Source organism: Carcharodon carcharias, chromosome 14 (genome assembly GCF_017639515.1).
Source record: "Carcharodon carcharias isolate sCarCar2 chromosome 14, sCarCar2.pri, whole genome shotgun sequence".
NCBI lineage: Eukaryota > Metazoa > Chordata > Chondrichthyes > Lamniformes > Lamnidae > Carcharodon > Carcharodon carcharias.
In genome coordinates, this window is record NC_054480.1 from 313,050 (window position 1) to 327,276 (window position 14,227).

Genomic DNA, 14,227 nt, shown 5'->3' on the forward strand with positions numbered 1-14,227 from the left:
TGCTATTCTCTATAATATACACAGGGCTGCTATTCTCTATAATATACACAGGGGCTGCTATTCTCTATAATATACACAGGGGCTGCTATTCTCTATAATATACACAGGGCTGCTATTCTCTATAATATACACAGGGGCTGCTATTCTCTATAATATACACAGGGGCTGCTATTCTCTATAATATACACAGGGCTGCTATTCTCTATAATATACACAGGGGCTGCTATTCTCTATAATATACACAGGGCTGCTATTCTCTATAATATACACAGGGGCTGCTATTCTCTATAATATACACAGGGCTGCTATTCTCTATAATATACACAGGGGCTGCTATTCTCTATAATATACACAGGGCTGCTATTCTCTATAATATACACAGGGGCTGCTATTCTCTATAATATACACAGGGGCTGCTATTCTCTATAATATACACAGGGGCTGCTATTCTCTATAATATACACAGGGGCTGCTATTCTCTATAATATACACAGGGGCTGCTATTCTCTATAATATACACAGGGCTGCTATTCTCTATAATATACACAGGGGCTGCTATTCTCTATAATATACACAGGGCTGCTATTCTCTATAATATACACAGGGGCTGCTATTCTCTATAATATACACAGGGCTGCTATTCTCTATAATATACACAGGGGCTGCTATTCTCTATAATATACACAGGGGCTGCTATTCTCTATAATATACACAGGGGCTGCTATTCTCTATAATATACACAGGGGCTGCTATTCTCTATAATATACACAGGGGCTGCTATTCTCTATAATATACACAGGGCTGCTATTCTCTATAATATACACAGGGCTGCTATTCTCTATAATATACACAGGGGCTGCTATTCTCTATAATATACACAGGGGCTGCTATTCTCTATAATATACACAGGGCTGCTATTCTCTATAATATACACAGGGGCTGCTATTCTCTATAATATACACAGGGGCTGCTATTCTCTATAATATACACAGGGGCTGCTATTCTCTATAATATACACAGGGGCTGCTATTCTCTATAATATACACAGGGCTGCTATTCTCTATAATATACACAGGGGCTGCTATTCTCTATAATATACACAGGGGCTGCTATTCTCTATAATATACACAGGGGCTGCTATTCTCTATAATATACACAGGGGCTGCTATTCTCTATAATATACACAGGGCTGCTATTCTCTATAATATACACAGGGGCTGCTATTCTCTATAATATACACAGGGGCTGCTATTCTCTATAATATACACAGGGGCTGCTATTCTCTATAATATACACAGGGGCTGCTATTCTCTATAATATACACAGGGCTGCTATTCTCTATAATATACACAGGGCTGCTATTCTCTATAATATACACAGGGGCTGCTATTCTCTATAATATACACAGGGGCTGCTATTCTCTATAATATACACAGGGCTGCTATTCTCTATAATATACACAGGGGCTGCTATTCTCTATAATATACACAGGGGCTGCTATTCTCTATAATATACACAGGGGCTGCTATTCTCTATAATATACACAGGGCTGCTATTCTCTATAATATACACAGGGGCTGCTATTCTCTATAATATACACAGGGACTGCTATTCTCTATAATATACACAGGGGCTGCTATTCTCTATAATATACACAGGGGCTGCTATTCTCTATAATATACACAGGGCTGCTATTCTCTATAATATACACAGGGGCTGCTATTCTCTATAATATACACAGGGGCTGCTATTCTCTATAATATACACAGGGCTGCTATTCTCTATAATATACACAGGGGCTGCTATTCTCTATAATATACACAGGGGCTGCTATTCTCTATAATATACACAGGGGCTGCTATTCTCTATAATATACACAGGGGCTGCTATTCTCTATAATATACACAGGGGCTGCTATTCTCTATAATATACACAGGGGCTGCTATTCTCTATAATATACACAGGGCTGCTATTCTCTATAATATACACAGGGCTGCTATTCTCTATAATATACACAGGGGCTGCTATTCTCTATAATATACACAGGGCTGCTATTCTCTATAATATACACAGGGGCTGCTATTCTCTATAATATACACAGGGGCTGCTATTCTCTATAATATACACAGGGGCTGCTATTCTCTATAATATACACAGGGGCTGCTATTCTCTATAATATACACAGGGGCTGCTATTCTCTATAATATACACAGGGGCTGCTATTCTCTATAATATACACAGGGGCTGCTATTCTCTATAATATACACAGGGCTGCTATTCTCTATAATATACACAGGGGCTGCTATTCTCTATAATATACACAGGGGCTGCTATTCTCTATAATATACACAGGGGCTGCTATTCTCTATAATATACACAGGGGCTGCTATTCTCTATAATATACACAGGGGCTGCTATTCTCTATAATATACACAGGGGCTGCTATTCTCTATAATATACACAGGGCTGCTATTCTCTATAATATACACAGGGGCTGCTATTCTCTATAATATACACAGGGGCTGCTATTCTCTATAATATACACAGGGGCTGCTATTCTCTATAATATACACAGGGCTGCTATTCTCTATAATATACACAGGGGCTGCTATTCTCTATAATATACACAGGGGCTGCTATTCTCTATAATATACACAGGGGCTGCTATTCTCTATAATATACACAGGGGCTGCTGTTCTCTGTAATATACACAAGGGCTACTAGTCTCTGTAATACACACTGGGGCTGCGATTCTCTTTAATTTACACAGGGGCTGCTATTCTCTATAATATTCACAGGGGCTGCTATTCTGTATAATATACACAGGGCTGCTATTCTCTATAATATACACAGGGGCTGCTATTCTCTATAATATACACAGGGGCTGCTATTCTCTATAATATACACAGGGCTGCTATTCTCTATAATATACACAGGGGCTGCTATTCTCTATAATATACACAGGGGCTGCTATTCTCTATAATATACACAGGGGCTGCTATTCTCTATAATATACACAGGGCTGCTATTCTCTATAATATACACAGGGGCTGCTATTCTCTATAATATACACAGGGCTGCTATTCTCTATAATATACACAGGGGCTGCTATTCTCTATAATATACACAGGGCTGCTATTCTCTATAATATACACAGGGGCTGCTATTCTCTATAATATACACAGGGGCTGCTATTCTCTATAATATACACAGGGTCTGCTATTCTCTATAATATACACAGGGACTGCTATTCTCTATAATATACACAGGGCATGCTATTCTCCATAATATACACAGGGAATGCTATTCTCTGTAATATACACAGGGGCTGCTATTCTCTATAATATACACAGGGGCTGCTATTCTCTATAATATACACAGGGGCTGCTATTCTGTATAATATACACAGGGAGTGCTATTCTCTATAATATACACAGGGGCTGCTATTCTCTATATTATGCACAGGGGCTGCTATTCTCCATAATATACACAGGGGCTGCTATTCTCTATAATATACACAGGGGCTGCTATTCTCTATAATATACACAGGGGCTGCTATTCTCTATAATATACACAGGGGCTGCTATTCTCTATAATATACACAGGGGCTGCTATTCTCTATAATATACACAGGGGCTGCTATTCTCTATAATATACACAGGGCTGCTATTCTCTATAATATACACAGGGCTGCTATTCTCTATAATATACACAGGGGCTGCTATTCTCTATAATATACACAGGGGCTGCTATTCTCTATAATATACACAGGGGCTGCTATTCTCTATAATATACACAGGGGCTGCTATTCTCTATAATATACACAGGGGCTGCTATTCTCTATAATATACACAGGGGCTGCTATTCTCTATAATATACACAGGGCTGCTATTCTCTATAATATACACAGGGGCTGCTATTCTCTATAATATACACAGGGGCTGCTATTCTCTATAATATACACAGGGGCTGCTATTCTCTATAATATACACAGGGGCTGCTATTCTCTATAATATACACAGGGGCTGCTATTCTCTATAATATACACAGGGCTGCTATTCTCTATAATATACACAGGGGCTGCTATTCTCTATAATATACACAGGGCTGCTATTCTCTATAATATACACAGGGCTGCTATTCTCTATAATATACACAGGGGCTGCTATTCTCTATAATATACACAGGGGCTGCTATTCTCTATAATATACACAGGGCTGCTATTCTCTATAATATACACAGGGCTGCTATTCTCTATAATATACACAGGGGCTGCTATTCTCTATAATATACACAGGGGCTGCTATTCTCTATAATATACACAGGGGCTGCTATTCTCTATAATATACACAGGGCTGCTATTCTCTATAATATACACAGGGGCTGCTATTCTCTATAATATACACAGGGGCTGCTATTCTCTATAATATACACAGGGGCTGCTATTCTCTATAATATACACAGGGGCTGCTATTCTCTATAATATACACAGGGGCTGCTATTCTCTATAATATACACAGGGCTGCTATTCTCTATAATATACACAGGGGCTGCTATTCTCTATAATATACACAGGGGCTGCTATTCTCTATAATATACACAGGGGCTGCTATTCTCTATAATATACACAGGGGCTGCTATTCTCTATAATATACACAGGGGCTGCTATTCTCTATAATATACACAGGGGCTGCTATTCTCTATAATATACACAGGGCTGCTATTCTCTATAATATACACAGGGGCTGCTATTCTCTATAATATACACAGGGGCTGCTATTCTCTATAATATACACAGGGCTGCTATTCTCTATAATATACACAGGGGCTGCTATTCTCTATAATATACACAGGGGCTGCTATTCTCTATAATATACACAGGGGCTGCTATTCTCTATAATATACACAGGGCTGCTATTCTCTATAATATACACAGGGGCTGCTATTCTCTATAATATACACAGGGCTGCTATTCTCTATAATATACACAGGGGCTGCTATTCTCTATAATATACACAGGGGCTGCTATTCTCTATAATATACACAGGGGCTGCTATTCTCTATAATATACACAGGGGCTGCTATTCTCTATAATATACACAGGGGCTGCTATTCTCTATAATATACACAGGGGCTGCTATTCTCTATAATATACACAGGGGCTGCTATTCTCTATAATATACACAGGGGCTGCTATTCTCTATAATATACACAGGGGCTGCTATTCTCTATAATATACACAGGGGCTGCTATTCTCTATAATATACACAGGGCTGCTATTCTCTATAATATACACAGGGGCTGCTATTCTCTATAATATACACAGGGGCTGCTATTCTCTATAATATACACAGGGCTGCTATTCTCTATAATATACACAGGGGCTGCTATTCTCTATAATATACACAGGGCTGCTATTCTCTATAATATACACAGGGGCTGCTATTCTCTATAATATACACAGGGGCTGCTATTCTCTATAATATACACAGGGGCTGCTATTCTCTATAATATACACAGGGGCTGCTATTCTCTATAATATACACAGGGGCTGCTATTCTCTATAATATACACAGGGGCTGCTATTCTCTATAATATACACAGGGGCTGCTATTCTCTATAATATACACAGGGGCTGCTATTCTCTATAATATACACAGGGCTGCTATTCTCTATAATATACACAGGGCTGCTATTCTCTATAATATACACAGGGGCTGCTATTCTCTATAATATACACAGGGGCTGCTATTCTCTATAATATACACAGGGCTGCTATTCTCTATAATATACACAGGGGCTGCTATTCTCTATAATATACACAGGGGCTGCTATTCTCTATAATATACACAGGGCTGCTATTCTCTATAATATACACAGGGGCTGCTATTCTCTATAATATACACAGGGCTGCTATTCTCTATAATATACACAGGGGCTGCTATTCTCTATAATATACACAGGGGCTGCTATTCTCTATAATATACACAGGGCTGCTATTCTCTATAATATACACAGGGGCTGCTATTCTCTATAATATACACAGGGGCTGCTATTCTCTATAATATACACAGGGGCTGCTATTCTCTATAATATACACAGGGCTGCTATTCTCTATAATATACACAGGGGCTGCTATTCTCTATAATATACACAGGGGCTGCTATTCTCTATAATATACACAGGGGCTGCTATTCTCTATAATATACACAGGGCTGCTATTCTCTATAATATACACAGGGGCTGCTATTCTCTATAATATACACAGGGCTGCTATTCTCTATAATATACACAGGGCTGCTATTCTCTATAATATACACAGGGGCTGCTATTCTCTATAATATACACAGGGCTGCTATTCTCTATAATATACACAGGGCTGCTATTCTCTATAATATACACAGGGGCTGCTATTCTCTATAATATACACAGGGCTGCTATTCTCTATAATATACACAGGGGCTGCTATTCTCTATAATATACACAGGGGCTGCTATTCTCTATAATATACACAGGGGCTGCTATTCTCTATAATATACACAGGGCTGCTATTCTCTATAATATACACAGGGCTGCTATTCTCTATAATATACACAGGGGCTGCTATTCTCTATAATATACACAGGGCTGCTATTCTCTATAATATACACAGGGGCTGCTATTCTCTATAATATACACAGGGGCTGCTATTCTCTATAATATACACAGGGGCTGCTATTCTCTATAATATACACAGGGGCTGCTATTCTCTATAATATACACAGGGCTGCTATTCTCTATAATATACACAGGGCTGCTATTCTCTATAATATACACAGGGCTGCTATTCTCTATAATATACACAGGGCTGCTATTCTCTATAATATACACAGGGGCTGCTATTCTCTATAATATACACAGGGGCTGCTATTCTCTATAATATACACAGGGCTGCTATTCTCTATAATATACACAGGGGCTGCTATTCTCTATAATATACACAGGGGCTGCTATTCTCTATAATATACACAGGGGCTGCTATTCTCTATAATATACACAGGGCTGCTATTCTCTATAATATACACAGGGGCTGCTATTCTCTATAATATACACAGGGGCTGCTATTCTCTATAATATACACAGGGGCTGCTATTCTCTATAATATACACAGGGCTGCTATTCTCTATAATATACACAGGGGCTGCTATTCTCTATAATATACACAGGGCTGCTATTCTCTATAATATACACAGGGGCTGCTATTCTCTATAATATACACAGGGGCTGCTATTCTCTATAATATACACAGGGGCTGCTATTCTCTATAATATACACAGGGCTGCTATTCTCTATAATATACACAGGGGCTGCTATTCTCTATAATATACACAGGGCTGCTATTCTCTATAATATACACAGGGGCTGCTATTCTCTATAATATACACAGGGGCTGCTATTCTCTATAATATACACAGGGGCTGCTATTCTCTATAATATACACAGGGGCTGCTATTCTCTATAATATACACAGGGGCTGCTATTCTCTATAATATACACAGGGACTGCTATTCTCTATAATATACACAGGGCTGCTATTCTCTATAATATACACAGGGGCTGCTATTCTCTTTAATATACACAGGGGCTGCTATTCTCTATAATATACACAGGGGCTGCTATTCTCTATAATATACACAGGGGCTGCTATTCTCTATAATATACACAGGGGCTGCTATTCTCTATAATATACACAGGGGCTGCTATTCTCTATAATATACACAGGGGCTGCTATTCTCTATAATATACACAGGGCTGCTATTCTCTATAATATACACAGGGGCTGCTATTCTCTATAATATACACCGGGGCTGCTATTCTCTATAATATACACAGGGGCTGCTATTCTCTATAATATACACAGGGGCTGCTATTCTCTATAATATACACAGGGACTGCTATTCTCTATAATATACACAGGGGCTGCTATTCTCTATAATATACACAGGGGCTGCTATTCTCTATAATATACACAGGGGCTGCTATTCTCTATAATATACACAGGGCTGCTATTCTCTATAATATACACAGGGGCTGCTATTCTCTATAATATACACAGGGGCTGCTATTCTCTATAATATACACAGGGGCTGCTATTCTCTATAATATACACAGGGGCTGCTATTCTCTATAATATACACAGGGCTGCTATTCTCTATAATATACACAGGGGCTGCTATTCTCTATAATATACACAGGGGCTGCTATTCTCTATAATATACACAGGGGCTGCTATTCTCTATAATATACACAGGGGCTGCAATTCTCTATAATATACACAGGGGCTGCTATTCTCTATAATATACACAGGGGCTGCTATTCTCTATAATATACACAGGGCTGCTATTCTCTATAATATACACAGGGCTGCTATTCTCTATAATATACACAGGGGCTGCTATTCTCTATAATATACACAGGGGCTGCTATTCTCTATAATATACACAGGGGCTGCTATTCTCTATAATATACACAGGGGCTGCTATTCTCTATAATATACACAGGGCTGCTATTCTCTATAATATACACAGGGGCTGCTATTCTCTATAATATACACAGGGGCTGCTATTCTCTATAATATACACAGGGGCTGCTATTCTCTATAATATACACAGGGCTGCTATTCTCTATAATATACACAGGGGCTGCTATTCTCTATAATATACACAGGGGCTGCTATTCTCTATAATATACACAGGGCTGCTATTCTCTATAATATACACAGGGGCTGCTATTCTCTATAATATACACAGGGGCTGCTATTCTCTATAATATACACAGGGGCTGCTATTCTCTATAATATACACAGGGCTGCTATTCTCTATAATATACACAGGGCTGCTATTCTCTATAATATACACAGGGGCTGCTATTCTCTATAATATACACAGGGGCTGCTATTCTCTATAATATACACAGGGGCTGCTATTCTCTATAATATACACAGGGGCTGCTATTCTCTATAATATACACAGGGCTGCTATTCTCTATAATATACACAGGGGCTGCTATTCTCTATAATATACACAGGGCTGCTATTCTCTATAATATACACAGGGGCTGCTATTCTCTATAATATACACAGGGGCTGCTATTCTCTATAATATACACAGGGGCTGCTATTCTCTATAATATACACAGGGGCTGCTATTCTCTATAATATACACAGGGGCTGCTATTCTCTATAATATACACAGGGGCTGCTATTCTCTATAATATACACAGGGGCTGCTATTCTCTATAATATACACAGGGACTGCTATTCTCTATAATATACACAGGGGCTGCTATTCTCTATAATATACACAGGGCTGCTATTCTCTATAATATACACAGGGGCTGCTATTCTCTATAATATACACAGGGGCTGCTATTCTCTATAATATACACAGGGGCTGCTATTCTCTATAATATACACAGGGCTGCTATTCTCTATAATATACACAGGGGCTGCTATTCTCTATAATATACACAGGGGCTGCTATTCTCTATAATATACACAGGGGCTGCTATTCTCTATAATATACACAGGGCTGCTATTCTCTATAATATACACAGGGGCTGCTATTCTCTATAATATACACAGGGGCTGCTATTCTCTATAATATACACAGGGCTGCTATTCTCTATAATATACACAGGGGCTGCTATTCTCTATAATATACACAGGGGCTGCTATTCTCTATAATATACACAGGGGCTGCTATTCTCTATAATATACACAGGGCTGCTATTCTCTATAATATACACAGGGCTGCTATTCTCTATAATATACACAGGGGCTGCTATTCTCTATAATATACACAGGGGCTGCTATTCTCTATAATATACACAGGGCTGCTATTCTCTATAATATACACAGGGGCTGCTATTCTCTATAATATACACAGGGCTGCTATTCTCTATAATATACACAGGGCTGCTATTCTCTATAATATACACAGGGCTGCTATTCTCTATAATATACACAGGGGCTGCTATTCTCTATAATATACACAGGGGCTGCTATTCTCTATAATATACACAGGGGCTGCTATTCTCTATAATATACACAGGGGCTGCTATTCTCTATAATATACACAGGGGCTGCTATTCTCTATAATATACACAGGGGCTGCTATTCTCTATAATATACACAGGGGCTGCTATTCTCTATAATATACACAGGGGCTGCTATTCTCTATAATATACACAGGGGCTGCTATTCTCTATAATATACACAGGGGCTGCTATTCTCTATAATATACACAGGGCTGCTATTCTCTATAATATACACAGGGGCTGCTATTCTCTATAATATACACAGGGCTGCTATTCTCTGTAATATACACAGGGACTACTATTCTCTATAATATACACAGGGGCTGCTATTCTCTATAATATACACAGGGGCTGCTATTCTCTATAATATACACAGGGACTGCTATTCTCTATAATATACACAGGGGCTGCTATTCTCTAAAATTTATACAGGAGCTGCTATTCTCTAGAATATACACAGGGCTGCTACTCTCTATACTATACACAGGGAATGATATTCTCTATAATATGCACAGGGCTGCTATTCTCTATAATATGCACAGGGTCTGCTATTCTCTATAATATACACAGGGGCTGCTATTCTCTATAATATACACAGGGGCTGCTATTCTCTATAATATACACATGGGCTGCTATTCTCTATAATATACACAGGGGCTGCTATTCTCTATAATATACACAGGGGCTGCTATTCTCTATAATATACACAGGGCTGCTATTCTCTATAATATACACAGGGCTGCTATTCTCTATAATATACACAGGGGCTGCTATTCTCTAGAATATACACAGGGCTGCTATTCTCTATAATATACACAGGGCTGCTATTCTCTATAATATGCACAGGGCTGCTATTCTCTATAATATACACAGGGGCTTCTATTCTCTATAATATACACAGGGCTGCTATTCTCTGTAATATACACAGGGGCTGCTATTCTCTATAATATACACAGGGGCTACTATTCTCTATAATATACACAGGGCTTCTATTCTCTATAATATACTCAGGGGCTGCTATTCTCTATAATATACACAGGGGCTTCTATTCTCTATAATATACACAGGGCTGCTATTCTCTGTAATATACACAGTGGCTGCTATTCTCTATAATATACACAGGGCTGCTATTCTCTATAATATACACAGGGGCTGCTATTCTCTATAATATACACAGGGGCTGCTATTCTCTATAATATACACAGGGGCTGCTATTCTCTATAATATACACAGGGCTGCTATTCTCTATAATATACACAGGGGCTGCTATTCTCTATAATATACACAGGGGCTGCTATTCTCTATAATATACACAGGGGCTGCTATTCTCTATAATATACACAGGGCTGCTATTCTCTATAATATACACAGGGCTGCTATTCTCTATAATATACACAGGGGCTGCTATTCTCTATAATATACACAGGGCTGCTATTCTCTATAATATACACAGGGGCTGCTATTCTCTATAATATACACAGGGGCTGCTATTCTCTATAATATACACAGGGACTGCTATTCTCTATAATATACACAGGGGCTGCTATTCTCTATAATATACACAGGGGCTGCTATTCTCTATAATATACAGAGGGGCTGCTATTCTCTATAATATACACAGGGGCTGCTATTCTCTATAATATACACAGGGGCTGCTATTCTCTATAATATACACTGGGGCTGCTATTCCCTCTAATATACAGAGGGGTTGCTATTCTCTGTAATATACAGGGGCTGCTATTCTCTATAATATACACGGGGGCTGCTATTCTCTGTAATATACACAGGGGCAGCCATTGTCTTTTATTTACACAGGGGCTGCTATTCTCTATGATAAACACAGGGAATGATATTCTCTATGATATACACAGGGGCTGCTAAACTATATAATATGCAAAGTGGCTGCTATTCTCTATAATATACAGAAAGGTTGCTATTCCCTATAATATACACCGGGCTGTGATTCTCTATAATATACACAGGGGCTGCTATTCTCTGTAATATACACAGGGACTGCTATTCTCTATAATATACACAGGGGCTGCTATTCTCTATAATATACACAGGGGCTGCTATTCTCTATAATATACACAGGGGCTGCTATTCTCTATAATATACACAGGGGCTGCTATTCTCTATAATATACACAGGGGCTGCTATTCTCTATAATATACACAGGGCTGCTATTCTCTATAATATACACAGGGGCTGCTATTCTCTATAATATACACAGGGGCTGCTATTCTCTATAATATACACAGGGGCTGCTATTCTCTATAATATACACAGGGGCTGCTATTCTCTATAATATACACAGGGCTGCTATTCTCTGTAATATACACAGGGGCTGCTATTCTCTATAATATACACAGGGGCTGCTATTCTCTATAATATACACAGGGCTTCTATTCTCTATAATATACTCAGGGGCTGCTATTCTCTATAATATACACAGGGGCTGCTATTCTCTATAATATACACATGGTCCGCTATTCTCTATAATATACACAGTGGCTGCTATTCTCTATAATATACACAGGGGCTGCTATTCTCTATAATATACACAGGGGCTGCTATTCTCTATAATATACACAGGGCTGCTATTCTCTATAATATACACAGGGCTGCTATTCTCTATAATATACACAGGGGCTGCTATTCTCTATAATATACACAGGGGCTGCTATTCTCTATAATATACACAGGGGCTGCTATTCTCTATAATATACACAGGGGCTGCTATTCTCTATAATATACACAGGGGCTGCTATTCTCTATAATATACACAGGGCTGCTATTCTCTATAATATACACAGGGGCTGCTATTCTCTATAATATACACAGGGGCTGCTATTCTCTATAATATACACAGGGCTGCTATTCTCTATAATATACACAGGGGCTGCTATTCTCTATAATATACACAGGGCTGCTATTCTCTATAATATACACAGGGGCTGCTATTCTCTATAATATACACAGGGGCTGCTATTCTCTATAATATACACAGGGGCTGCTATTCTCTATAATATACACAGGGGCTGCTATTCTCTATAATATACACAGGGGCTGCTATTCTCTATAATATACACAGGGGCTGCTATTCTCTATAATATACACAGGGGCTGCTATTCTCTATAATATACACAGGGCTGCTATTCTCTATAATATACACAGGGGCTGCTATTCTCTATAATATACACAGGGCTGCTATTCTCTATAATATACACAGGGCTGCTATTCTCTATAATATACACAGGGGCTGCTATTCTCTATAATATACACAGGGCTGCTATTCTCTATAATATACACAGGGGCTGCTATTCTCTATAATATACACAGGGGCTGCTATTCTCTATAATATACACAGGGCTGCTATTCTCTATAATATACACAGGGGCTGCTATTCTCTATAATATACACAGGGGCTGCTATTCTCTATAATATACACAGGGCTGCTATTCTCTATAATATACACAGGGCTGCTATTCTCTATAATATACACAGGGCTGCTATTCTCTATAATATACACAGGGCTGCTATTCTCTAAAATATACACAGGGGCTGCTATTCTCTATAATATACACAGGGGCTGCTATTCTCTATAATATACACAGGGGCTGCTATTCTCTATAATATACACAGGGCTGCTATTCTCTATAATATACACAGGGGCTGCTATTCTCTATAATATACACAGGGGCTGCTATTCTCTATAATAAACACTGGGCTGCTATTCTCTATAATATACACAGGGGCTGCTATTCTCTATAATATACACAGGGGCTGCTATTCTCTATAATATACACAGGGGCTGCTATTCTCTATAATATACACAGGGGCTGCTATTCTCTATAATATACACAGGGGCTGCTATTCTCTATAATATACACAGGGGCTGCTATTCTCTATAATATACACAGGGGCTGCTATTCTCTATAATATATACAGGGGCTGCTATTCTCTATAATATACCCAGTGGCTGCTATTCTCTATAATATACACCGGGCTGCTATTCTCTATAATATACACAGGGGCTGCTATTCCCTATAATATACACCGGGCTGCTATTTTCTATAATATACACAGGGGCTGCTATTCTCTATAATATACACAGGGGCTGCTATTCTCTATAATATACACAGGGCTG